We start from the raw sequence: 24,587 nt of genomic DNA on the forward strand, positions 1-24,587 counted from the left end.
GTTTGAAAGGCATGCATGGCTCACTGTAAATTAAGCTCTCCATCACCTCTGATAGACAAACTGACGAAAATAGAATTCAGATGACTGGCAGCTGAGGCTTTAATCCAGGGCTCTGAGGGGAACAATGAGAACAACTGTATTCATTCTGATTCTTTTTCCCTCCCACTCTCAAATTGTCATTTAATGACTGAGTCACAGAGGGCAAATGTGTATGACAGCCTGCATTCTGTTGTGTGTGAACATAAAGGGCACATGCTGGAATGCAGATCATTAATTTGTAAACCAGAGCAATTTTTTCATAATAGGCATCTGACTGAAGTGCTAAGGAGATGGCAAATGTAGCAGGTATTCGGATCAGGTCTAATCCCATAGGCCTTCATCAGCACATCGTGTTTTATTATTTCATCTTGCTGTGAAGACTCAGGGGTGGAGATATCCGTGGACATTTGAGCCCAGGGGGTACTCTTTAGGAAAGAAAGAGATCCATTGTCTCAGTTACTGAGTGAGTACAAGTTCTATAAAAATTCCTTCAGTTAGACTTAAAAATATCATTTCTGGGAAGGTTTCTGGGAAGGTGGGGTATCACCTGTCCTTGACCTCTTTGTCCTGGATCTAGTTTTATTTGCTTCAAACACACACACACACACACACACAAACACACACACACAGAGATACATATATATATATGTACATATATGTACATATATATATATATATATATATATATACATCTTTATTAACTTGAGTATTTCTTATTTACATTTCGATTGTTATTCCCCTTCTAGGTTTCCGGGCCAACATCCCCCTAATCCCTACCCCTCCCCTTATTTATGGGTGTTCCCCTCCCCATCCTCCTCCCATTACTGCCCTCCCCCAACAGTCACGTTCACTGGGGGTTCAGTCTTGGCAGGACCAAGGGCTTCCCCTTCCACTGGTGATCTTACTAGGATATTCATTGCTATCTATGAGGTCAGAGTCCAGGGTCAGTCCATGTATAATCTTTGTGTAGTGGCTTAGTCCCTGGAAGCTCTGGTTGGTTGGCATTGTTGTTCATATGGGGTCTCAAGCCCCTTCAAGCTCTTTCAGTCCTTTCTCTGATTCCTGCAACGGGGGTCCCGTTCTCAGTTCAGAAACACATATATTTTAAGAGCATTGTCTTTGGTCCTGAATAAGAATGATTTCAATATTGTGGGAAAACAATAGTCACTGACAGCATTGTAGGTGACAGATTACTGAAGAATTCTGGAAAAGTTCAATATTATTTAAATTCTAGTAATATGTAATGGGGAAACTCTAACATTATTTCTGACTTAGGCATGTGACAAAAATGGTTTTGTGGGTGAAGGGAGAATGACACAATAAAATCAGAATGTGGACACTGGTGTTCTTTAGTGTGGCCATCCTTCCTCGGATGTAGTTACATACAGTAAAGAAATCAAAGTACTCCATTCACAAATAATAAATATATAAATAAACTGTGTGGTATTGTGTGTTGGATCTTTCCCCTCCATTGCCCAGTGATTTCAATAGTGGTCCATTTACAAAGGATGCTTACAAGTCCCTGGGCTGGGACTGTATGGAACCAATCATGGTTTTCATCACAGGTACTTGTTTTTTTCTGAAGACTCCAAGTTAAAGATATTATGCTCCACTAAGCATCCAAATACAGGTTTCACTGAGCATACATAGTTTTCTTCCTCACTTCCCAATGAGAACCATGTGCTTCCACTCAAGTTCTCATAGAGAAGTGTTACAGGAACATCCAGTTTAAAAAAGGGAGCTCCAAATAAACACCTTTCTAACAACCTTGTGACCAACGCCATCTTACAGATTGAACCATTTTAATTCACTTCCAGGGAGAAACTAGCATATGCACTTGCAGTCTGGAAACAAGTACTTTATCTTGTTACTAGTTACTAGTTACTAGTTACTAGTTACTAGTTACAAGTACCTATTAACTCCATGTTAGTTTTCATCTCCTCCTGGTCCTCTTTATCTGTGACCCTCCTCATTACTTGGAGCTTAGCTAGAGGCAAGACCTAGTGGTTAAGAGTGCATGGTACTCTAGTAGAAGGCATGAGTTTTGGGCCCTACAGCCACACTGGATGGCTTATCTCCAGCTCCAAGGGATCCGACATCCTGGTCTGGACTTTGTGGGCAGCTGTATACAACTGTGCTCACACAGCCGTGCATGCATGCACAGAATTCTGAATAAACAAGACCTGATTAAAAATATGGGGGCAGAGCTCTTTCAGTGAAAGGAAGCATTAAGGGAGAAGTTTTTCTATTTAAAAAAAGGTGTCTGAAATGTTGAATCGACCTTAGACATTTCAGACTTTTCTTCCTCCCCTATAAAAGGACCCTTTGTTTTTATATCTGTTTGATGACTTTGTACACTAAATTTATTTTTAATTTGTGTGTGTGTGTGTATGTGTCTGTGTGTGTCTGTGTGTGTGTATGTGTGTGTGTGTGTGTGTGTGTGTGTGTGTGTGTGTGTTGGCATTCCTGTGGCAGTCAACACACACACTTCCTGTAGTCTGCTCTCTCCTTCGACTGTGACAATCAGGTCAATTGGTCTCATTACTTTCTTCTCCAAATTTAAACTAAATGCAGAATCACATCCTGATAATACAGACACATTGTGCTATGCCATTGTTGTACATCTTAGATGTCTAGATGCTAATTGTTTCTTTTGCACATTTTCTTTAACTTCTTGAAACTCTTGACTCATTATGGAATCCTTCTCACTCTTATTTTAAAAATAAATTTTGGTAGGGTCCATGCTTTATTTTACTAGGTAACACTTCCTATATTCTGAACTTGCCCTCTTAACTTATATGAAATATCACCAGATAAAAAGGGAAATCAAGACTCTGCATGTCAGCGAGCATAGTGTCTTCATATCTTAACATGAAAAAAACAAAATATTGCACTCTCTCGCATGTATAGTACATTTTGTAACTGTAAAATATTATTCTAAATTTTCAAATCTTGAAAGATGGGAAGTGAATTTAGGGGAGCATGTGTACTTCTGCCTGTAAGATAAAAAACACTTAAAATGTATCACACCATTAGAAAACATTTTGAGGTTTGCTAGCTATATTCTTTTCTTCAGCATGGGTCAAGGACTGGATTTTTCAGTGGATATTTTCAAGGATGAATGAAGCAAAAATAACTACTTCCCTCAGGGAAAATGAGAGAGGTTTTTACAAGACTGATCTCTGAAGCACTGGTAAGTTAGGTGTAAATTGTCTTGGTAGAATTCAGTTATGCTTTAGAAATTTTTCTCCATTCTTAAATAGATGTCACTGTATACGTGGAGGTGTGGATGAAAAAGACAAGATACAATGCACTTGGTTGTTAAAAAGTTCAAAATACATGTACCTTTAAATACCCATTTGAGCAATGTACCAAAAGGTCAGCAATTTTTTTTGTTGCATTAACTAAAGTGAAATTAAAATAATACTTTTTCATTATAAATAGACACTAGGGAAATTGTTTTTAATTTGCAAGTACCGCTATCCTACTTGACTTATTGGAAGAACATGAGCACTTCCCTACACAGCGTTTCATATTGTCATGATGAAAACACACGATTGGTGATGTTCACTTAGTTGTAAACTTAGTACTGGGGACTTTCTCCAAGATTTGGTGTCTTGAAAGAAAAGTGAAATTTGAAAATTTAATGTGATCATTTGGATAGAACATCAGAAAAAGAAAAGATCAAGTTTCTAAAGTACCCAGCTCACTACTTTCAATAATATAATTTCATGTTAAGCACTACAAAATCTTCTGCCTGTTTCCAGGTACAGTTTCCAAGTGAAAAGATTGTTGTAACACATATCACCAGCAGATGCAAACTGGGGTGGGTAGTGATAAAAATAAAATGTCCTCGAATCCATCCTCATTCTGTATTTTCTTCTTTTTGAAGAATGCCAGGGGACTGGTGTTCAAGGGCCTCTAAGAAAGAATAGAGTTCTCAGAAAGGTAGGCAGCTATGACAGGCCACCAGGGCATCCCTGTTGGGAATAACAGATGATAGCATAGTTCTTTGGAAATTGTTAGATCAAACTCACAAGAAGAAAGAATAGATGAACGGATCATAGGAATGCAACCAGAGCAGAACAAAGCCGAAAGCAGGGTTTAGAGTTCAATCACTACGCATTTAAAATTAATTTATAAAGAGTAAGCTTTACATAATTGCCACCTTAATTCTCACTCTGGATTTACTAAAAATGTTTTTTTTTCAAAATCTTCTTTCCCTACCTTCTTTTTTCTTCTTCCTCCTTAAAAAAGAAACCAAGAGACCATTAAAACAAAGAACTGGTAGGGTGTAAGGCAGTAGCTAGAAAGTAACTGTGAGACAGGAAGCTTGTTGGATGGAATGGATATTAATAATTTAAACAAGTTAAAAGGTGAAACTTCTCAGCTACTCAGACATGTGGCTACATGAAGGTTCCCAACCAAGACAGTGATGAAAATGTAGCAAAAAGGAATTTTTTTCCAGTCTTAGCTTTCTGCTTGTTATGAGCAAGTGCAAGCATATAATAGAAGCCATCAGGATTGTATTACATCTTAGAAACATGACAGAATATTTTAAAGGTAATTATTGCTTTCACAAAGGAGCTCAGGAAGCAGTTGCGTGTTCATCACCCAATTTGGAATTTTAAATTTTTTGAGAAAATTGCACAATACAGCCTTAAGTATTAGTTTAAATTTCAGCCTGTTTCTCGGAGAGGGTTCTCTTATTGCTGGCAATAAGTCTCTTCTTTCTGAAGAGTTGGGTGGCTTTAAGTAAACAGGTGTGCTAGGTAACGCACTACCAAGTGGTAGAATGAAGAGCAGTGGGGAGTTAGCGTCTTTGTTTTCTCAAACATTACATCTTCAAACATATATTATGCAATACAACAGAACTGATCCATGGTGGCATTAAACTCTGAGTAAACATCTCATGCAATAGTGGGAACTAGAACAGAACAAAGCAGGCTCCTTTGCGGCAAGCCAATGAACCGTGGTGTAACATAAACCATAGGCATTATATCTGGATATTATGCTTTCCAACCTTTAAAAATTTTAGTGTTCTCCTGGGCACATATAGAGTGATTAGAGAAGACATCTGTGTAATTAAAGCAAGTAGTGCTTCTTCTTGGTACATACAAGGGTTACATAAGAAAGCTCTTATTAGTACCATGGGTGATCAGAGCTAACTGAGGTAATGATGCCTTGCTATTTGTGGTCAATGATCCATTGAAAGATGGTCCTACGTACTCCTTGACATCTATACTCTCTAATTGTGTACACTATTTAATATTAATTGTAAGTTGAATAAGAGTGACAAAGGCTTCCAGGCTTCAACAGTATCGGTGGTCCAAGGGTTGGACAGGAGGGCCTTCGGACTCATCTGAGCCACTCTTGACAATTTCCATAGTTTTTAATGCAAAGTAATGGATTGTTTTTCTCTTGCTTACAACTTTCCTCATGTAGCTTCAGCACTTAGATAGTCCAGGTCTTATCAGGCACACATGGCAGGCAAACTCAGTCTCTAGCCACAGCATGTCAGCCTTAGTAGTAAGGAATTACTACTCTTGAGGGAGCAACCTGACTTGTACTTTAGGGCCTCTGAATCTGCTGTTTCTATGTCGATCCCAGAGTTCATTCTACTCCCCTCATGTTCAGATCTCAACTGAAATGTCACCTCTTCGTATAGTACTTTTATGGTTCTTGATTATCCAGTTCAAATTACTCTTCCTTTCTTCCTAAGTAAAACTGGATCCATCACTATGTGATGCCCTGTCCTGTGTCCTTCCATTCCAACTGACACCTCCAACAAAGTAACTTAAGGTCTCTGACAACTGACACTCTGCTTCCTCATACTATGTGCTTAATAAAGATTTTCGTTTAGTTGTTGATGAGAGAAATTCACATATCCCAAGTACCTAGTTTTCCTTCAGAGAAATAGGGACGGGAGGGTACATCTTCTCAAATTGTTGCTATTCTTAAAGTGATTACCTTGTATCAGACAGAGATGACAGTCCATTGAAAACATAGTGAGAGCATTGGAGAATAATTTGGAGGATAAAACTAGCACTAATTGTAAAGAGAAAGCCTGGGGAAATGGGCAGTTAGAACAATCCCTGCATCATCAAAAATGAGATTTTTTTTTTGTCAGAGAAATGACACCAATCTCAAGTATTTGGAAACTTACATGCATTTTTTTCTAGTTGGAGAATAGACCTGCTTTGAGTTACCATAGTGAGAGAACACACGTGAAAAACAAGAATCCAAAAGACTGGAAGTAAGATAGAATTCCAGGAAGGTAAAAGAACTAGGAACAAAAAATTGTAGAAGCAACCCAAGAGGCAACATATGGATTGTGAACTACAAATGTCATTTCCCCCCACATTTTAATGAGACTAGAATTTGAGGGTTCGAGTTCTACTGTCTTACTAGTGAAGAGCTGTTCTTCCTGTAGAAATATGTAAAGTCAACACTAATCAGAAAGTCTGGCAAAGTCTGGGTCTGTATTCCGGGCTGGAGCTCTTTTCCTGAGACTGCCTTAAGTGTCCCTTCAGTGTGTGGGCCTGCCTCTCAGTTTCGCCCTTGTTGACTCATTATATCTGTGATTCTGCCTTCACTGTGAATAAACTAAGAACTCTCTGAGCAGTTTATTAAATATCAAATTTCACCTGCACTTAGATAAGGAACTAATCGTGGTTGATTAGCAACTACTTGTGAGGAATGTGTGTGATTCCTGTATAAAATATAGATTAAAGCAACTTAAAGCTGATAAAGCTGTCTCAATGAAGCGTACATGGAGGTTCCACAGGGAAGCTGTTCGCTAGGAGGTTCCTGGCCTGACACTGCGTGTGCAAAGTTCTAGATACTTGCTTCCATATTACTAAGATATTCCTGGTAACGCTGGCTCTGCGACCACTCACTTTGTTTATTTATATGTTTTGTCTTTCTGGGTGAGAATAATCAGCTCCATAGTAACATATTTTCCTTATTAAAATGTTTCCTCATAAAGAACTGGAAGAGCGTGAAGGGGCTCGAGACCCCATATGAACAACAATGCCAAGCAACCAGAGCTTCCAGGGACTAAGCCACTACCTAAAGACTATACATGGACTGACCCTGGACTCTGACCCCATAGGTAGCAATGAATATCCTAGTAAGAGCACCACTGGAAAGGGAAGCCCTGGGTCCTGCTAAGACTGAACCCCCAGTGAACGTGATTGTTGGTGGGGGAGTTTGGTAATGAGGGGAGGATGGGGAGAGGAACACCCATATAGAAGGGAAGGGGGAGGGGTTAGGGGGATGTTGGCATGGAAACCAGGAAAGGGAATAACACTCGAAATGTATATAAGAAATACTCAAGTTAATAAAAAAAAAGAAGCTGAAAAAAAATAAAAATAAAAAAAATGTTTCCTCATTGTTTTAACTGGAGGCTATTGTTAGAATTTATAGGGACACACTAGCATTAAGTTCATTAAGTTTATCATCATGCTCCATTGTAAATAATTAGTCTCTAACATCCTAGATCTACACATTTGAATTTTTTACAAGTTTATTAAAAACTAAATATTACTAAATAATGTATCATTCTATAAATTATACACAAAAATATAACTGACAACTTAAACATGATATTCCTTATCATCCATTCAGGTCAAACATCCTAGCCTAAATGAGCTCCTTGGAGGGTGTGGGTCAGGGATATCTCAGTACATGAGGATGGTTGTGGAACCCAGATTGGAAAAGTTGAAGGGATTCATTTATCCAGAACCTCTAAAGAGCTTTCTCTGTTAAATTTTTAAATTGATAGTCACATGTTAGTAAGCCGACCACACACAAAAATATGTTTTGCTTGAGTTGGCTATTGCATTAAGGGGAAAATTATGAAAACTAGAAAAAGCCACACTGCTTACCTCTTCACGATGAATTATGCATCATGCATGCAGGACTAGTTTGCCACTTTTTAACCCACAATATGGATTTGTTTAGCTACAAAATCCATCGACTCCCTCTGTTTAGGAATCCTAATATTCTATGGCAATGGGTGATGTTATCCCATAGGTCACCAACAGGTTTCAGTCATTCTGAAGTAAATTGAAAGTTGTTAATTGTATTCATCTCATGGAAATGGAAGATTTAAAAAAAAAAGCCAGTGTAATCAGATGCATGCCACCCAACTGAATTACATTGTTTCAAGTCTGTGCTTTCCAAACAATAGACAAGGGAACTCTACAGAATGAGTCTTTTGAAAATTCTGACAAGCATGATTTATGGTGGTTCTAAGATGTATTCTTTGCTTAATAGTTGAAAGAAAAGGCTTTACTTTCCCACTGATCTAATATTGCATGAATTTATATTGTAATGTAGCTCCACTTAAAAAGTAAGGGGGATGGGTACAAATTATACCCTTACAAGAATGAACAACTGGTCTGAAATTGAAAATTGCTATTTTACCACACGAAGTGGAAACCCACAATTGATTGCTTCTCTTACAATAGATACAATGCTGAACTTTGTAGAAATGTAGCACATTCTGACCTTAATGTAAAGCCCCTTGACATGAGCCCTCAGAGGCACAACTGTACACTGTAAGGCACACTCATGTCTTACCTCCCATCTGAAGATCAGAGACCACTTGCTATATGCTCTAAGGATATGACAAGGTACAGACATAGAATGATGCATAAAATGTTCCATTGAGGAAAATGGTTCTCAACCTTCCTAATGCTGACCTAATGTGACCCTATAATACAGTTCCTCATGTATGCTGACCCCTAACCATAAAATTATTTTTTGTCGGTACTTCATAACTACAATTTTACTACTCTTATGGATTATAAGGTAAATATCTGTTTTCCAGGGGTCTTAGATGTCCCATGTAAATGGTCAAGGGTCATTTGAAACCAAAGGGGTCATGACTCACAGATTGGGAACCACTGATCTAAATAAATCATTTACCTATTGTTGATAATTATTAATATTTTCAGATATTTCCTTTTTATGGCCTTAATGGTCTTTTCTAGCACAGTGTAGATCAAGGTCACATGACTAGCATGTTCAGCTGCATTCTTCCATTGATCAATCAATGCAAACAGTAAATCCTGAAGAACCAGAAGTGTGTGGTTTCCATAGAACTTGATCCTCAACATACTGTTGAATAAGATGCCTCAGTCCATGGACCACAAAAAATATGAGGCCATCTGTTATGGAAATAGGTAGTTTATCTACAATTGTTTTCCTGATTGACCAATTTCAGAAAAAGGCAAATATTCTAACAATGGTTTATGTGTGAGGAAAATTCTCAGTGTTGCTGTTACAGTTAATTCTTTTCCTTGCTATTCTCTGTTCTCTGTTCTTCTGCTCTTGCTCTCTCCAGTGCCGATTCATATTGCTAAGCTGGGTCTGACCTGACCTCACATCCTGTGTCACGGGTCAGGGATGTAAAGTGACATGTGAAAGTGGCTACTTCTGTGTTATGGCTACCAAGTTCAGAAAGAAATGTGTAAATTTTGTTCTAGATTTGAGAGTACTTTCTATACTTCATTATAAAAGTTAACAAGTGGTGTGAAATTCTGCAGATATCTATTAAACTAGATGGATTCACTAAATTTAAAACAAATTATCTGTTAAAAGAGGCATATTTCTTTAAATTAGCTTCATAGTGGCAATTATAAAATCAAAGGTAAAACTATGACAACACACTAATCAGAACATGAACTAATTACCAATTAGCTGTAATTACAAGGCCCACCAAAAGAACAATCTTTAAAAATTGAATGTTTGGTAAATGTGTATCACCTATGGTAACTTACAATAGAAACATTGTAGCAAAACAACTGGGGGGAGGCGGCATCACAAAGTATAGTCCACATGTTGTCTAATGAATATAAATGAAATTCATTCTTAATGAAACTTGTTGGGCATCTGGAGTTCAAAATTTCCCATCCATGTCTTCCTGGAAATCCCTGTTTGCTTTAAAGATAAAAGGAGAAATCTATATTGAGTCAAGTCAAACTATCTTGCTTACCACCCAGCAGTTACTAGCTTTGTCTTTTAAGTAAATATAGAAATTTTCAGCAGTACAAAACAGTTTTGTGACATAGCTTCTGCCCTGTCTTTGTTGTTATCATGGCAACCTATCAAGCAGATTTATGAATCTCTAGTAATTCTTCTAAATTGACGATCAGTTCATCTCATTTGACCACCTATGACAGCACCCTATGTCAATTTGCCTTCAAGGCGCTCCTACTTGGCTCTCAGTTCTTTTCCCACCTTTTACCCTTCCCAGTTTCATCCCTCTCTCTATTGTCCTCTTTCTTCACTGCACACTGTCTTTCTACTCTTGAACTTTGAACATGCACTTTTCAAGATTTCTCACACTCGTGTCCTGCATGCTTCTTTATTTTTTAACCTTAACCATTTTTTTAGATATTTCTGCCTCAAGAATAACTTGCTTTCTCCTTCTCTACAAAGCTAGTTATAGCTTCTTTCTGTAGCCTTACAAAGGAATTTTATACTTACTTTGAACCACAAGAGCTAGAAATTTCCTTTTGAACCAACAACAATGCAAATTCCTACTGAGTAGGATGTCCATCTCTAGGATGAGAGTAAAACAGAATAGTACATGACACCAACAGAATTTCAGGGGTTCAACACAGTTACAAATTATACTTGCTTCTTTAGGGCCAGGTCTCACTATGATGCTCATGCTGATCTTGAACTGACTGTGGTCTAGATTGTTATAGTTAATTTCAATTGTCAAATTCATTAGGTGATTGATTCTATAGTAAGTTAATGGGGCTTAACATTGTTGTGTGTGGCAAGTGTTAACTAAAGACAGATCCAGGTTGTGGGGTCCTCAACTGAACAGAAATAGAAAGAGAATCCATACAGCTAATTAAGGCCCATCATCCCCCTGTGCATCGGTCTAACAAGATGTGAACCAGCAACCTGGCAGTACTCTCCCATACCTTCTCTGCAGATGTAGACTATGCCCTTGGAACCAGGACCCGAACAATTTCTTTATGTTGCTCACATTAATGAGTAAAATAAAATTGTAATCTTAATAGCAAATAGCATCTAAAATTGACTGCAAGGAATCAAGAGTTTTCTTTCACAACCTCTTTTATTCTGTACTGGATCAACTACCACATGGCATTCACCTGTGTCCACATGCAGGTCAACTCCCCTTGGTAAATTGCATTTTGAGTAAACATTTCCTTGCCTTTTAAACCCTCTTTTAGAGGTTATGGTGTATATTAGGCAGAACTGGAGAGAATTTGCCCCAGATGGAAAATGGCTGAGTCCTTTCATTAATTGCGACTAGAGAAAAGAAATGAAAATCATTCTTCATTTGTTTTCTCGTGGAGGGTGGGTACAATGGGCATGTCTGTCGGATTGTCACCTACATTAGTGAAAAGGGACTTCTGTGGTAAGACTCAGACTCAACTATTGAAGGCATCAGAGCGTCCATTTTATTGTACTAATCGGAAATATTCACTTCTGAGAAGGGCGCCAGGCCTCTTAATCGGTAAGAAATGGTTAGAGTATTGGCCTCTTATCTTCAAAGGAAAGGGGGAACATTAACTCCATGTTAGTGACATAGGACCTGGCCTGGGATGAATGCAGAGGTCTCAGAAACAATTGCTACAAGCATGAGGCAGCCGCCACACCAGTGCCTTCCTGCTTTCCTGCCATTTGTTATCCCCAGACCTTCCCTTTCTGACAGGGTTCTGCTGCCCCTGCTTCCCGATGTGCTTCATCTCCTCAGTGTACCCATCCTGGCACACACTGTTAGAATTTACCATCGCTTTTACTGCCTTCCATCTCTTCACCCTCCATGCCTCTGCCCCATGTAACCTAAGCTGGCCACAAATGTTTCGGCCTTCTGGCCTCTACTACACAAGTGCAGAGATTCCCAGCATGCTCCACTGCACTCAGCTTTCTCTTACTGTATTGAGTTTCCCCCACCAGTGCATCGGTCTCAGAAGCAATTGCAAGCATAGGCAGCCGCCACACCAGTGCCTTCCTGCCTTCCTGCCATCTATTATTACTTTGCTCTATTTTCTGTGCCCCACTTTATAGATGATCTGTCTTAAGGCACTGTGGGTGTTCCGCTCACATACATTTGCCTAGTTTCTAGGGCACAGTCACAACATAGTGGATATGTTCATCTTCTGCATGAGTGAATACATGTACTTTGCATGGGATTGTTCTATAAGGTTCATACACACAAACCCACATATTCACTGGCAGGGTAAAAATTCCCATAACATGTTGGGAAAATCAATTTATTGTATGGGTAGTCAATTTATTTAACATCGACCTTTCCTTAAAGGGAATGGCTTGAAATATGCCTATGCCAGTCAGGTTACTGAACTTAATATTAGTAAATAAAATCTCTGTACATTTTACTTTTCTTATTTTGAACATTAGTAACCCTTGCATATAAAATGGGAATAAAAAGTCTAAAGGTCAATTTTAGCAAAACTGAGAAATGCCTATAAAAATTTATCTATTTGTAATGCTATTAACTATACCACAGTTTTAGAGGCCATAATATCTTCTTGAATATTGGCCATTGTTTAATGTAACTATGAGTGAGTGGACTCACAAGTTAAGACCATACATTGCACATAGCTACTAGAGAGAATTGAATTGTTTTACTCAGTGACATTTTGTTAGCATATCAGAAAACATTTCGTTCTAATAGAACCCCAGATATGCCTGTGAATCTAATGCTTGTCATGCCTTGGTTGGGCCCACACATGTCATACATTTGCTCTGAAGAATCAACACATGCCATTTTCCACATTTGACAGAGCAGACTCAGGACCTTGCAACTTGACAAGACATCTTGGAAAAGATGTTATCTTTATCACAGCTTCTGACGACTGCATTAGGAAACAGTCTATTCCTCTCCCCATCCATAGGAATTTTTCCTATGAAAAATAGGGTTATGACTACATTCTATGTGAGCCATGAAACCACATCTCACACTGTGATTCTGGATTCAATTTTTAGTTATTTTTTCCATTTTTTAATTGGGTATTTCTTATTTATATTTAAAATGTTATTCCCTTCCCCCATCAGCCCCCAGCCCTTCCCCCTTCCCTTCTATAAGGAAGTTCCCCTCCCCATCCACACCCCCCCTACAATCCCCTACACTGAGGTCCAACCTTGGAATTGGTGCCCATCAAGACCATCCTTTGCTACATATTCAGTTGGAGCCAAAACTAATCCTTTTTTTTCGGTAGTTTTTATTGTATCCATTTCTGTATATACACATATATTCCTAAACATATCCTGTTCAGTCCATATAATGTTACTAAAGTATGTACTCAGGGCTGGTCGACGTGAGCTGTGGGAGATAATGTCCTTCTGCGTACATTTGTAAAATTCTAAATACTTGCTTGAATTCTCAGACTCCATAAAGGAAGTGTAAACGGTTGTCATTAATTCACATACAACTTAACAAAGTGCAGGCAGTTAAATCAATATGATAAATAATTTATCTAAGGCAAGAACTTGTCTCCTTCTCTTTTGATTCAGAAACAAAGAACAGAATAGTTATGCAAGCAAAGTGCTCTCCGGTCAGTTGCTCTTCAAAGTGGGTGAGGTTGATCTGGGCAGCAGCTCCACAGCAGAGACATTTATACCCTCCCTCGCTGTGCTTCACAAGATCAATCCAGAACTCTCTTTGTCATTATCTCCTCTCATCTTCTTTCTGAAGTATTTACAAATAAGTTAAGAAGGTTTATCAAAGGGCAGCATTTAAAGCTTCTCCTTCCTGTATTGTCAACCACTCATTCTCTTATCCATCTCTTCCTTCCTGTATTGTCAATCACTCATTCTCTTATCCAGCCCCTTCTTCCTCGAGTGTCAATCAGTCATTCTCTTATCTAGTTCCTTCTTATGTTAGTATCAATCATTCAATTCCTCTTGGGCATGCTATTCATTCCCTTATTACTGAGTGAATGTATTGAGCACAGACTTTGAAAGGTGTTGGTCTTTGTGAGAGTAGAACATCTAAGTGAATAGTTTTTATTTGCTGTTGGAGTTTAGTTTTGAAGATCTGCAGACTTCTGATTGACAGAGAAAAAAATAGCTCATGATGGTATGACATGACAAACACATATTATAATTTAGGAAATAAACCATCGGAATTGATAAAAAATAGAAGCATATTACAGGTCAGATAGCAGTGGAAACTTCAAGAAGAAATGAACTCCAGCCAGGTCTTGAGGCTACACTAGGTATTAGTAGGAGAGAAGTATCTCTGATTATCTCTTATTCTATGCTCAATACATGGAAGAGCGCTAATAAATGGCTATTGAAAACAGAAAATGCACAAATGATCACCAGTCTCTTTTGTAAGTGTAAAAAGCGGGACCGGGTACAGAGAAGCAAGGTGCAGTCAGACAGTACGAAAAGAATGAAGGACAGGGAAAACATGTACTGGGAATGATGAAATTGGAAAGCATGTCATCTAGGGGAGCAGCAAGCAAATAAGATTGTGTGCTTTGCAGCTGGAGCTTGTGGGCAATTGGTAAATTTTAACTGGACAGTGGTAGCTGAAAATCTATTAAAATATCTGTTCACTTTTAAAGAAGATCCACTTGTATTAGCTCACTAACATATAGTCCAATAAAGCAAGGAACATAATCATTCCTTAATGCCAAGACGGCCCTCTTCTTTCTCATGTTTTGCATGGCTAAATCAAAAAGATTTCTCGGGGCTGGGGATTTAGCTCAGTGGTAGAGCGCTTACCTAGGAAGCGCAAGGCCATGGGTTCGATCCCCAGCTCCGAAAAAAAGAACCAAAAAAAAAAAAAGATTTCTCAAGGCTTGAGCTCTGCAAAATCCTTTGCATGATGTGCGTTATTATCTGTTTGGATGATTCAAACTGGCTTGGGCTAGCTTCTCCCAGTGGAAAAGCAAATGCCATGGCCCATCTTGGTAGCTGTTTGAGGATGCTGCAAATGGATGCTTCTTCTTAGCACTGCATAAGAACACAGCTAGAGAAACTTGCTTTGTTCGCATGATAGACTAAGGTCCACAACCACTGGGAGCTGAAAGAGCTAGCATATGTGTTGGCATATGGATGTCACAAGAGTAAAGGAAGTTTTGTTCAGAAAATGTATACAACATCAGAACTGCAAGGTAAGATTTGGGGTCTGGTGGTTGATTCCCTTCTGAGGGACATGAGCTTCCTGAACTAATAAGTCTTTCCCATCTGTGAGCTCAGAAGACAGATTTTACAGCACTTGGTGGGAAGGGCTAATCACTTGGGGACCACATGGAGGGCAGGGGTTGCATTTGTCTGTGTTGTGGACCAGGAGTGAGTTCATCTGTAAACAACCTTCAAAAAAGACAAAGCAGAATGTTCCTTCAAAAGTCAGCCACACGGCAAAGGTTTCTGTTCTGTTTTCACACCAGCATTCACAATTCAATCTCTTCATTCACGAATGATGCTCTAAAAATGGGATCAGCTCTGACTACATAAAGAGACAGGTGATGGGTAGGAGGAAGGGAGCAAGGGAGGGAAGAAGGGAGGGAGGAAGGGAGAAGGGAGGGAAGAAGGGAGGGAGGAAGGGAGAAGGGAGGGAGGAAGGGAGAAGGGAGGGAGGAAGGGAGAAGGGAAGAAGGGAGGGAGGAAGGGAGGGAGGAAGGAAGGAAGGGAGAAGGGAGGGGAGGGAGAGAGAGAGAGAGAGACAGAGACAGAGACAGAGAGACAAACAGGCTGTTATAGAGAAACAGAAGCAGAGACACAGAGAAAGACACAAAGAAAGAGACAGGGAGAGGAATAAAGAAATGGAAAGATACTGAAATTCTCGTTCAACTGCAGATTTTAATTATTTCTATAACTAGAATCTATGGAAATGTTAGAGGCAAATAGAACCCCTCCCCACTTTATCCTTCAACTTCAGCCATTTCAGAGGGAAATGAGCAAATGGCCCCGTGATATACAATAGTGATTGTTTTCTAACATGCAAACTCACAGGAGAACATGCAATCTATGTCAGTAGAAATGTTGGGCGCTTTTGGATTCAGAATCATTGTAGGATATATTTTTCATTTTTGATACATCTTTTAAAATCTCATTTTGGGTAACAGCTTAATAAAGCCAAGTAAGCAACTAAAAGCAGCGCAGGTTGTTTAAAAGCAAAAATCTAGCCAAGACCTAGCTGCTCCCATGAGCAAGATTGAAGGTAGAAGTATTCAAAGGAGTAGAGTTTGTAAATTTAAAAAATCCCATCTTGGGAAAGGGACAGGAAAATGTTATATGACATTTAATTTCTTATTATAGTAACTTCTTTGGGGGCGTAGATATGGATGCAATGTAAGCCATAGCATCTGTATGGAAAGTGGAAGACAATGTGTTGGAGTTGATCCCTTACCATGTAAACCCCAGGGATCGAACTCAGTTCATCAGATGCTTTGGTCATTTACTGAGCCACCTTTGTGGACCACATACCCCTTTCAGTTGTAGGGTTTTAATTTTGTTTTTCAATTTTGTTTATTTCTTGTTCATTTGTTTGCTTGTTTAGAGTACGTGAGGCTAAGATTACAGGAAAAAGGCTGATTACACAGCTCAGTTGGACGAGTGCTTGTCTAACATGCACAGAACACTCATCTTGAGCCCCAAGAGCACATGAACCAAGCATGGAGATGCAGGAGGGTCAAAAGTTCAAAACTATACCCAACTCCAAGGGAGTTCAAGGCTGGTCTTGGTTTCTCGAGACCACATCTTAAAAAAGAATTCCTATTACCTGGTGAATCTGTAAAACTCCCCTGGAGGCACTGAGGCATAAACCGTGCTTGTGGGTTGGATTTAGAGCCCGATGCTTGTGCTTTTGCCTCCAATAATACACCATTTCTCCTAATAATGATTTCGGAGGTACAGGAAACAGAATCAGTTACTGGGTATCACCCACAGGAAAGCCATGCAAACACTGTATGAAGTGAACACTGATTATCTAAGTAGACATGCTAGTACCTGGCATGTCATTATTTTTATCCACTTCCGGCATATCCATTCATGCTGCCTCTACATCTGGCTACTCAGAGATGAGGGATGCCTCTGACCGCAGCGTCAGACAGCAGTCCATGTGCAGGGATGGAACCTCTCACGGGAAAGCAGTGGTCCTTGAAAGTGGGTGGCCCGCTGCTACCAAGTGCTTGAGATCCAAGGAAATAATTATCAAAACTCTTCATGCCACACCTCTCTTTTTTTTGTTTGTTTGTTTGTTTTTGTTTTCATTAAAGGCTCAGGGAAAGCATAAAAGTCCCTATGTTGTCTCTAAGGGCTGACTTCTTCCTCTCTCTCTCTCCCCCTCCCCTTCCCCCTCTTCATCCCCCTCCCCTTTCCCCTCTTCCTCCCCCTCTCTCTGTGTTTCTTTACATGTATAACTGTGTCTTCTCCTGCATAATGTTTTTTTATGGTGGTTTTATCATCATTTCTCCTCCTAATACATGTGAAAACTATTGTTTAAACTATTATGAACACATTATTATTATTTGCCAGAGGCATCAAGATTGTACAGAAAGTAGAAAATACTGAGAAAACATTTCCAAAGAAATGCAAATTTGGGTTGGAGAAGGTGCCGGGAGGGGAGAATTAAGCTAGAAAACTATAGACTGGATATTTGTCTAATGTGCACAAGATTGGAAGCTCGTACACACACACACACACACACACACACACACACACACACACACACACCCCTTGTGGAGTTCAGCTGCCTGGACTTAATTCTTGATTTCTATCTTGCCACTGGCTTAAATCTTACCTATTATTGACTTACCTACGTGTTTCTTCATATCTAATTTAGTGATAATTCCATTACTGTTATGTGAGCTTCTGGAGATTAAATGAAGGAACGCATGTGAAGAGAAGCCTGACGGGGAGGTACTTCTTAAGAGTTGACTAAGATACTTGAATATCCCATATCAAGAAGCTTGGGGCCAGATTCTTGAATGACTTTCAGCATTTGGAATTCTTGCATACATGATGATTTCTGATGAATATAGGACCTTATTATGAACACAAACTTTATGTTTTGAATACACCTTAAACATATAACCCAAATGTAATTTTACAAAATATTTTCATTTACATATGTTACATAAAAATTACATGTGTAATTTGTTCTTGTGACAGCCTACACATCAAAACTTTCAAATTTTGGAGCACTTCAGATTTTCAGTTTTCAGACTGGGATACTCTACCTGACCTTTGCTGCCTGGGTATGATCGATCCGTATCAGGCATTCCATAAGACTACGACTTCACCATCCACATAGAACACAGGAAGGAACACAGAAATGCCCGAATCTGAGCGCTAGACTCAGGTGTTCACTTGAGCTGAAATAATTCTCTTGGCCCTCACTTAGTTTTAGTCACATTGTTTCATCAGGTAAAGGAGAAGGTGAGAAGAGTTTGAAAGCAAAGAGACTAATATGATTTGTTCATCTTAATTATTCCCATTTCAGAACTGGGTTCTGACCAAGTGGATCCCGTTTTTCACAACAGATATGTGCTGATCTTCTCTCCATTGCTTTCTCTCTGGTGATGAACCCACGAACCCAGGTCCTCTCAAAGTTCCCATTGGCTTAAGGGATCTTAATTTCACTTCTATTCCTCAAAGCCTGTTAATATCTCTGCTGTGGCCTTTGATCTAAAGAGGCGCCACTGTTCGTAATAGCATTTCTCCTTTGTGTCTAATTCTCATCTCAGCTTTCACTATTGTTTTGAATGTGTATTTTTGGGCCTATGTTTTCACTGAAACTCTGCAAAACAATGTTCTTTTTGTTAAAGAGTTTTTAGTCCCTGAGTATACAACTGGAAAATTTCCCCAAGGTTTTGCTTTAAATGTAAACCACGAGATGTAGTTAGAAATTGTGTCTTCTTTGAATGCTTGTGATTCAGTGAGGGAAAACACTATACAAATCCCCATATCATCTCTCTCTCTCTCTCTCTCTCTCCCTCTCTCTCTCTCTACATATATATATATATATGTATATATATATATATATAATTTTTTTCTAATAGCTCCTTTTGGGCTGTAGTACTTGGAGAAAATGTGGTATTGACTAGCACATTCAACAAATATATGTTCTATTTTCTTACATTAGATGCATAAAATCGCTTCTCGGCCTTTTGGCTAAGATCAAGTGTAGATGCATAAAAATATGTCTACATGAAGAACATAGAAATAATGTTCACCTGAGTCTATGCTGAGCTTGGCAGGCAAAATGAACAGAATCGATACCTAACTCTCTCGAGTCCAGCCCCGTTTCCATCATTAGGACATCCGTCACCACAGACCAGGGAGTCGGAATTCCTGTGCTTGCTGGATAACTTACTGCTGCTCCTTGTGTCCAACCTCAGTGAATAGGAAAATTATATTTTAGTGTTTTAAGAGGATTCAGAAAACTCTATGCCAACTCTGATGCCTGTGCTTTTGAGTGATTCTGTCGGTCCTGGGAGGGAGTAGATATGGCCCAAGGAACTGTAGCCCATGCTTCAGGGAGACAAGGGTTAGAAGATTGGAAAGGCTTAGCAGTTGTCCAAGCCAGGATCTGGGTCCTAAAATGTCACTCATGTAATCCCTAAAACTCTCTCCATCTTAACTGCTGGAAGTGCCACAGATGAAACATTTACTTCCACATGAAATCTTGATTGCATTTCGTCACGTCCTTAATTCCTCCTGAGTTAAGATAGTTTCTCTGTGAAACCTCAGTGGTCGTGGTGGCAAGCTCAAGGAGGAGCTCTAAGTGTCCACATAGCCAAGTGTCCACTGCTGTAATTAGATGGTGTTGCCAGAGTGCTTAATAATAGGAGAATAATTAATTATTTTGTAGTGGCTAACATTTAGGCACTGCCTTAGGTGAAGCATTGGTATGAAGATATTTCACTTTATCAGACAAAGCCCTCTATGGAAACACAAAACACAGGATAGCAGATGTGGAGGGAGAAGCCAGAAGAGCTGAGGGATGGGAACTGGGTTTAGGATGGTGCTGTGCCAGGAAAAAGACAATGGATTCTTTTTCCCTAACTGCCAGCCCTCTCTTTACTCCCGTTAAAATTATCTCGAGAGTTCTGCCATATTTATTTGTCCAGTTCTAATAAGCCAGAACAGTATTTTATGCTAAGAGAAGCTGACAAGCGAGTGGAGATTTTATACACATGCACATATGTACTTGTTTGTCAGTATATGTGTGGGATGAGGGGTCATATATGTGCACATATGTATGTGGTGCTCATGCACTCTTGACTTTTGAGATGACTCATGCAGCTTCAGACTCTCTGGGTATTTGAAGATGACTTTGAACTCCTGATTCTCTACCTCTCAAGTGTAAGTGTTACAGCCATGTCTACCATGCAACGTTATTATAGTATATGTTTAAGGAATCTATAGCCATATTATATTTTTCAAAAATCTATTGGACTTTGCACTGTATACTTATTTTAATATAGATACTAAGTGAGTGCATAAAATACAGATATAGTAATATAAATATACAAAACTGTCTTATATTGTGATAAAGAGTTATAAAATACTTGAAGTAGTATAGGATATGTAGAAAATTCATTTTATTATTGTATTTTTAAAGGCAGATCATGACAATTAATTATTGTTAACCACAGGTTTCTTTCCTTGTTTGCCATTTCTCTGTTTTTTCGTTTTCAAAATATGTTTTCATAAATATTTATTTACTTTACGTATATGAGTACACTGTAGCTGTCTTCAGACACACCAATTGAGGGTCTCGACTCCCATCACAGATGGTTGTGAGCCACCATGTGGTTGCTGGGAATTGAAGTCAGGTCCTCTGGAAGAGCAGTCGGTGCTCTTAACAGCTGAGCCATCTCTCCATGGGCATCTGCATATGTCTACTCATGGTGTGCATGCAGTGTTTATGTAGGCCAGAAGAGGGCGATAGATCACCTGAGATTGAATTACTGATCACCGAGAGCTACTGTAAGTGCTAGGAATTGAATACTTGTTCCTCTGGAAGAACAGCCAGTACTCTTAACCCCTGATTTGTCATGAATGGAGGAAAGAAGGCAGGAAGGTGGGAGGGAAAGAGGGAGGGAGGGAGGGAAGGATGGAGGGAGGGAGGGAGGAAGGGAAAGAGGAAGGGGTATAGTCTGTAAGGGGCATAGCAGCATATGGAATTCCCAATCTCACCTTTTCAAGTCCCTGTAGCTGTAACGCAGTACAAAAATAAAGCACACAGAAAAACCTCTTATATCTGTGTTTGTCAAGTGTTGAGTGGTGCCTTGTCTGAGGTGCTCTATGACCGGAAACACTTAAGAATGGTGGTCCTTACACGTGAAGGTATGCCGTAAAGTCCATGGAAGAGAAGTACACGGACTGGTGGGGAAATGAGGACCCCTCGTCTTAGGAGGAAGTCTGGACTCCTCACTTAGTACACAAAAGCTCAAGGGATACAGCTGCTGCTCCTTAAAGTCCAACAAAGGCTGGAGCCTGGAGTACGGAATTCTCCAGAGTAATCTAGCACCCTGTGTCCTGTAGGCTTGTCTTCTTGTGTCTCTACTCAGTAGAGGTCCCTTTGAGAATATGTGCTAGTTCCTCTATTTAAAGTTTGACTTTTCTGGGGAATTAACTGTCACCAACTACACTGTAAAATATTAAGTACAAATTTCCAGAAGTAAATAATTGATAAATTTCACATTCTACCCTGTCTCAATTACCTTCAGAAATGTTCCACAATCCTGTGTCCTCCTGGGATGTGTTGTCTTATGTGGTGACCATTACCGTCTCTCAGTCATTTAATATTGTTTTCTTTACTAGCTTGATTAGTGAGAAATTAAGTAGCTTTTTCCTTATTAATACCCTAAAGGCGCAAAAAGTGATGCAAAGAAAGCATCAGACATGAGGCAGTGGGGGACTGATGACTCTGATGCAGTGAGGCACTGATAGGGCAGGAAGGAAGGGAGGAAGGCAGGGAGGAGGGTAGTCTGTATGGTGCATAGCAGCATGTGAAGTGTTACCCGGATGTGGAGGAGATGGAAACACAGTACTAAGTTCTTTGTTTTGTGAAGAGTCAGAAAGCACAGTTGTCAAAGATAGTCAATAAATTCTTGGAAAGCAGTAATGATAGGAATTTAAAATTCTATGGCTCAACATTTGTAGCTGAGGTGTCGGTCCCGAGAACCTTCTGACGACTTCCGGGAAGTTAAACTGTTAATGGAAGTGTCTTCCCTTACTATCCTTACACTCACATCCGTTTTGCAAAGTACTATGTACATTTAAAGAACAAATTCTCACATGTGATCACTACATACCAGGCACTGGCCCTGTGCACCAAATCTCTCAATTATAATTTGTAACTGAAAGTTAAGGAGAGGAACTGAAGCTTAAAGACCTTTGTACAAGATCACCACACAGCGATGAGGAGTCAGAGCTAAGCCTCGCTCTTGTAATGAAGTGAGGATTCCTTACACGTAGCAAAATCCTCCCATATTTCTTGTGCTGACAGTTCGAGTCAAGAAAAGAGGCAAAACACAACAACATGTATCAGCTTCTTTCCCTAAAACAAGAGACATGGCTGACTCCCTTTTGGAGTCCGGCCTGTAATACGCCACTTCCAAGAATGGCCAGCAGGGGGCAGTAAGGCCCTGGCAATTCGGCTTTGGTACCTAAGACTCCAAAGCGAGCCTTATACTTTTTTGCTTTTTGCCAAATTTTTAGTAGGTCCTTATTCACATTTATTAGATTGACGGATGATATTTATTATTGGAAATATACTTTATGACTAGCATTATTATTTAAGTAGTTTGTTTTTGGTTTTGTTTTGTTTTTGTTTGTTTTGTTTTTAATGTAATACCCTGGGGAAAGGAGGAATATGGCTGACACAGCGAATGCATCTCACATTAAAAAAACAAAAAACAAACAAACAAAAAACTTTCCTAAGTATTCTTTTTATTTATTGAGAGTATTATGTTAACGAAATACATCAAAGACACAAAGGCAGTGTGGTTTGATCCCTTGGCACTATGGGACAAGCCTTCTTTTCTCCTGCCACAGACTTATTTTGCTTTCCTACCAGAAGACTGGAAAAAAGAAGATATTCAGTGCGGCTCCCATTGTTACAGAGTAAAGGACAGCTGCTCCTCAAGGCAATTGCAAATTGAGTTGGCCCTCCTACCAAATCTGCTTTCTGTACCCTTCCCTCTCTGTTAGGTCAGCAGGGGAAGAGAAGTCACCTTCTGGGGTGGAGGTAACCAGCTTGAAGCAGAAGAGCTAAGGCTGGGTTGCTTTTCCTCTGCATAACACAACAAGATGTTGAACAGGCCAAAGCTGCATAAGGAAGTTCACTGCAGTTATAGATAAGTTGATACTAAATGAGACATTTCTTTTTGTAATAAAAGTACCAGCCCCCAGGCTCCAATTGCTCTGTGTTCCTCCAAGATGATTTCAGCCTGAAAGGAATGTCCAGCATCCTAGTCCTTGCTTCTCATCTGTCACAGATACAACCAACTGAAGACTTGTCACATAGGGCCCAGTTGCCTTAGAGCTAGTCCTGTGTCTGGGACGCGTATGGAATCATCAAACTTTCTAAGCTGAAAGAAATTTTAGACATTATTATGTTTGTATTTGCCTTAGGACTCCACTTTTGAATTCTACCACAGTTATTGAATTTTGTTGGCAGCCCCTTCTCAAACCACTGCCAATTGAGTGCTGCATTCAAAGGTGTACGGTAGGAACAGTTCTGTCTGGAATGTGGATGTGCACCACCATGGGGAAGACCAAGACAGGAGGACGGCAGGCTCAAGGCCAGCCTACAAGATATGCATTAAGAACTATGGAAAAGCTGTATTAGTAAATCTTTCCGTCAAGAAACATAGAACTGAAAATGCTATTCATTTGTTTCTTTTTGAACTAAAGGACTACTGTAATCCTCTTTCCATAATTAGTATGACAAAAAAAATTGACAGGAGGAGATGGGTTAGAGGGTAAGAAAACTGTCTGCACATTCATGACGGCCTGGGCATGGCTCTCCATTACCCATACAGAAAACACAGAGCAGGCAAAGATAGGAAGATAAGTTGGCTTGCTGGGCAGCCATCCCAGCAAAAACACAACCAAACAAACAAACCCACAAGCAGACAGAGAAGACTGTGAGCTCCAGGTTCAGTGAGAGAACCTGTCTCAGGGGAATAAAGTAGGCAATGCCAGAACAGGACCCCGAAAGTGCCAATGCTTTCCTGTGGCCTCCACATACATATACACATACCAACCCACAGACACATGAACCTCCACTCCCAACACACAGGCATACACAGAACACATCAAAAGTAAAAAAAGAAACCTGAAAGGTTTAACAAGTGCTTGGATAATTGCTCGGGAATCTGAGGAACCTTTATGGGTTCTTGGTCTCTGTGGTAGTTTGAAAATGCTTGGCTCGGGGAGTGCCACTATTAGGAGGCTGTGGCCTTGTTGGAGGAGGTGTGGCCTTGTTGGAGGAGGTGTGGCCTTGTTGGAGGAGGTGTGGCCTTGTTGGAGGAGGTGTGGCCTTGTTGGAGGAGGTGTGGCCTTGT

The 24,587-nt window shown here is 39.7% G+C and overlaps 1 protein-coding gene and 1 pseudogene across 45 annotated transcripts in view; both read left to right on the forward strand.

Moving 5' to 3' along the window:
- Nrxn1 (neurexin 1) overlaps positions 1-24,587 on the forward strand; it is a 1,143,874-nt gene that overhangs the window by 648,394 nt on the left and 470,893 nt on the right.
- On the forward strand, positions 19,160-19,285 carry LOC148005024 (U2 spliceosomal RNA; annotated as a pseudogene).

This window comes from Rattus norvegicus, chromosome 6 (assembly GCF_021556685.1).
Source record: "Rattus norvegicus strain SHRSP/BbbUtx chromosome 6, alternate assembly SHRSP_T2T, whole genome shotgun sequence".
Lineage (NCBI taxonomy): Eukaryota > Metazoa > Chordata > Mammalia > Rodentia > Muridae > Rattus > Rattus norvegicus.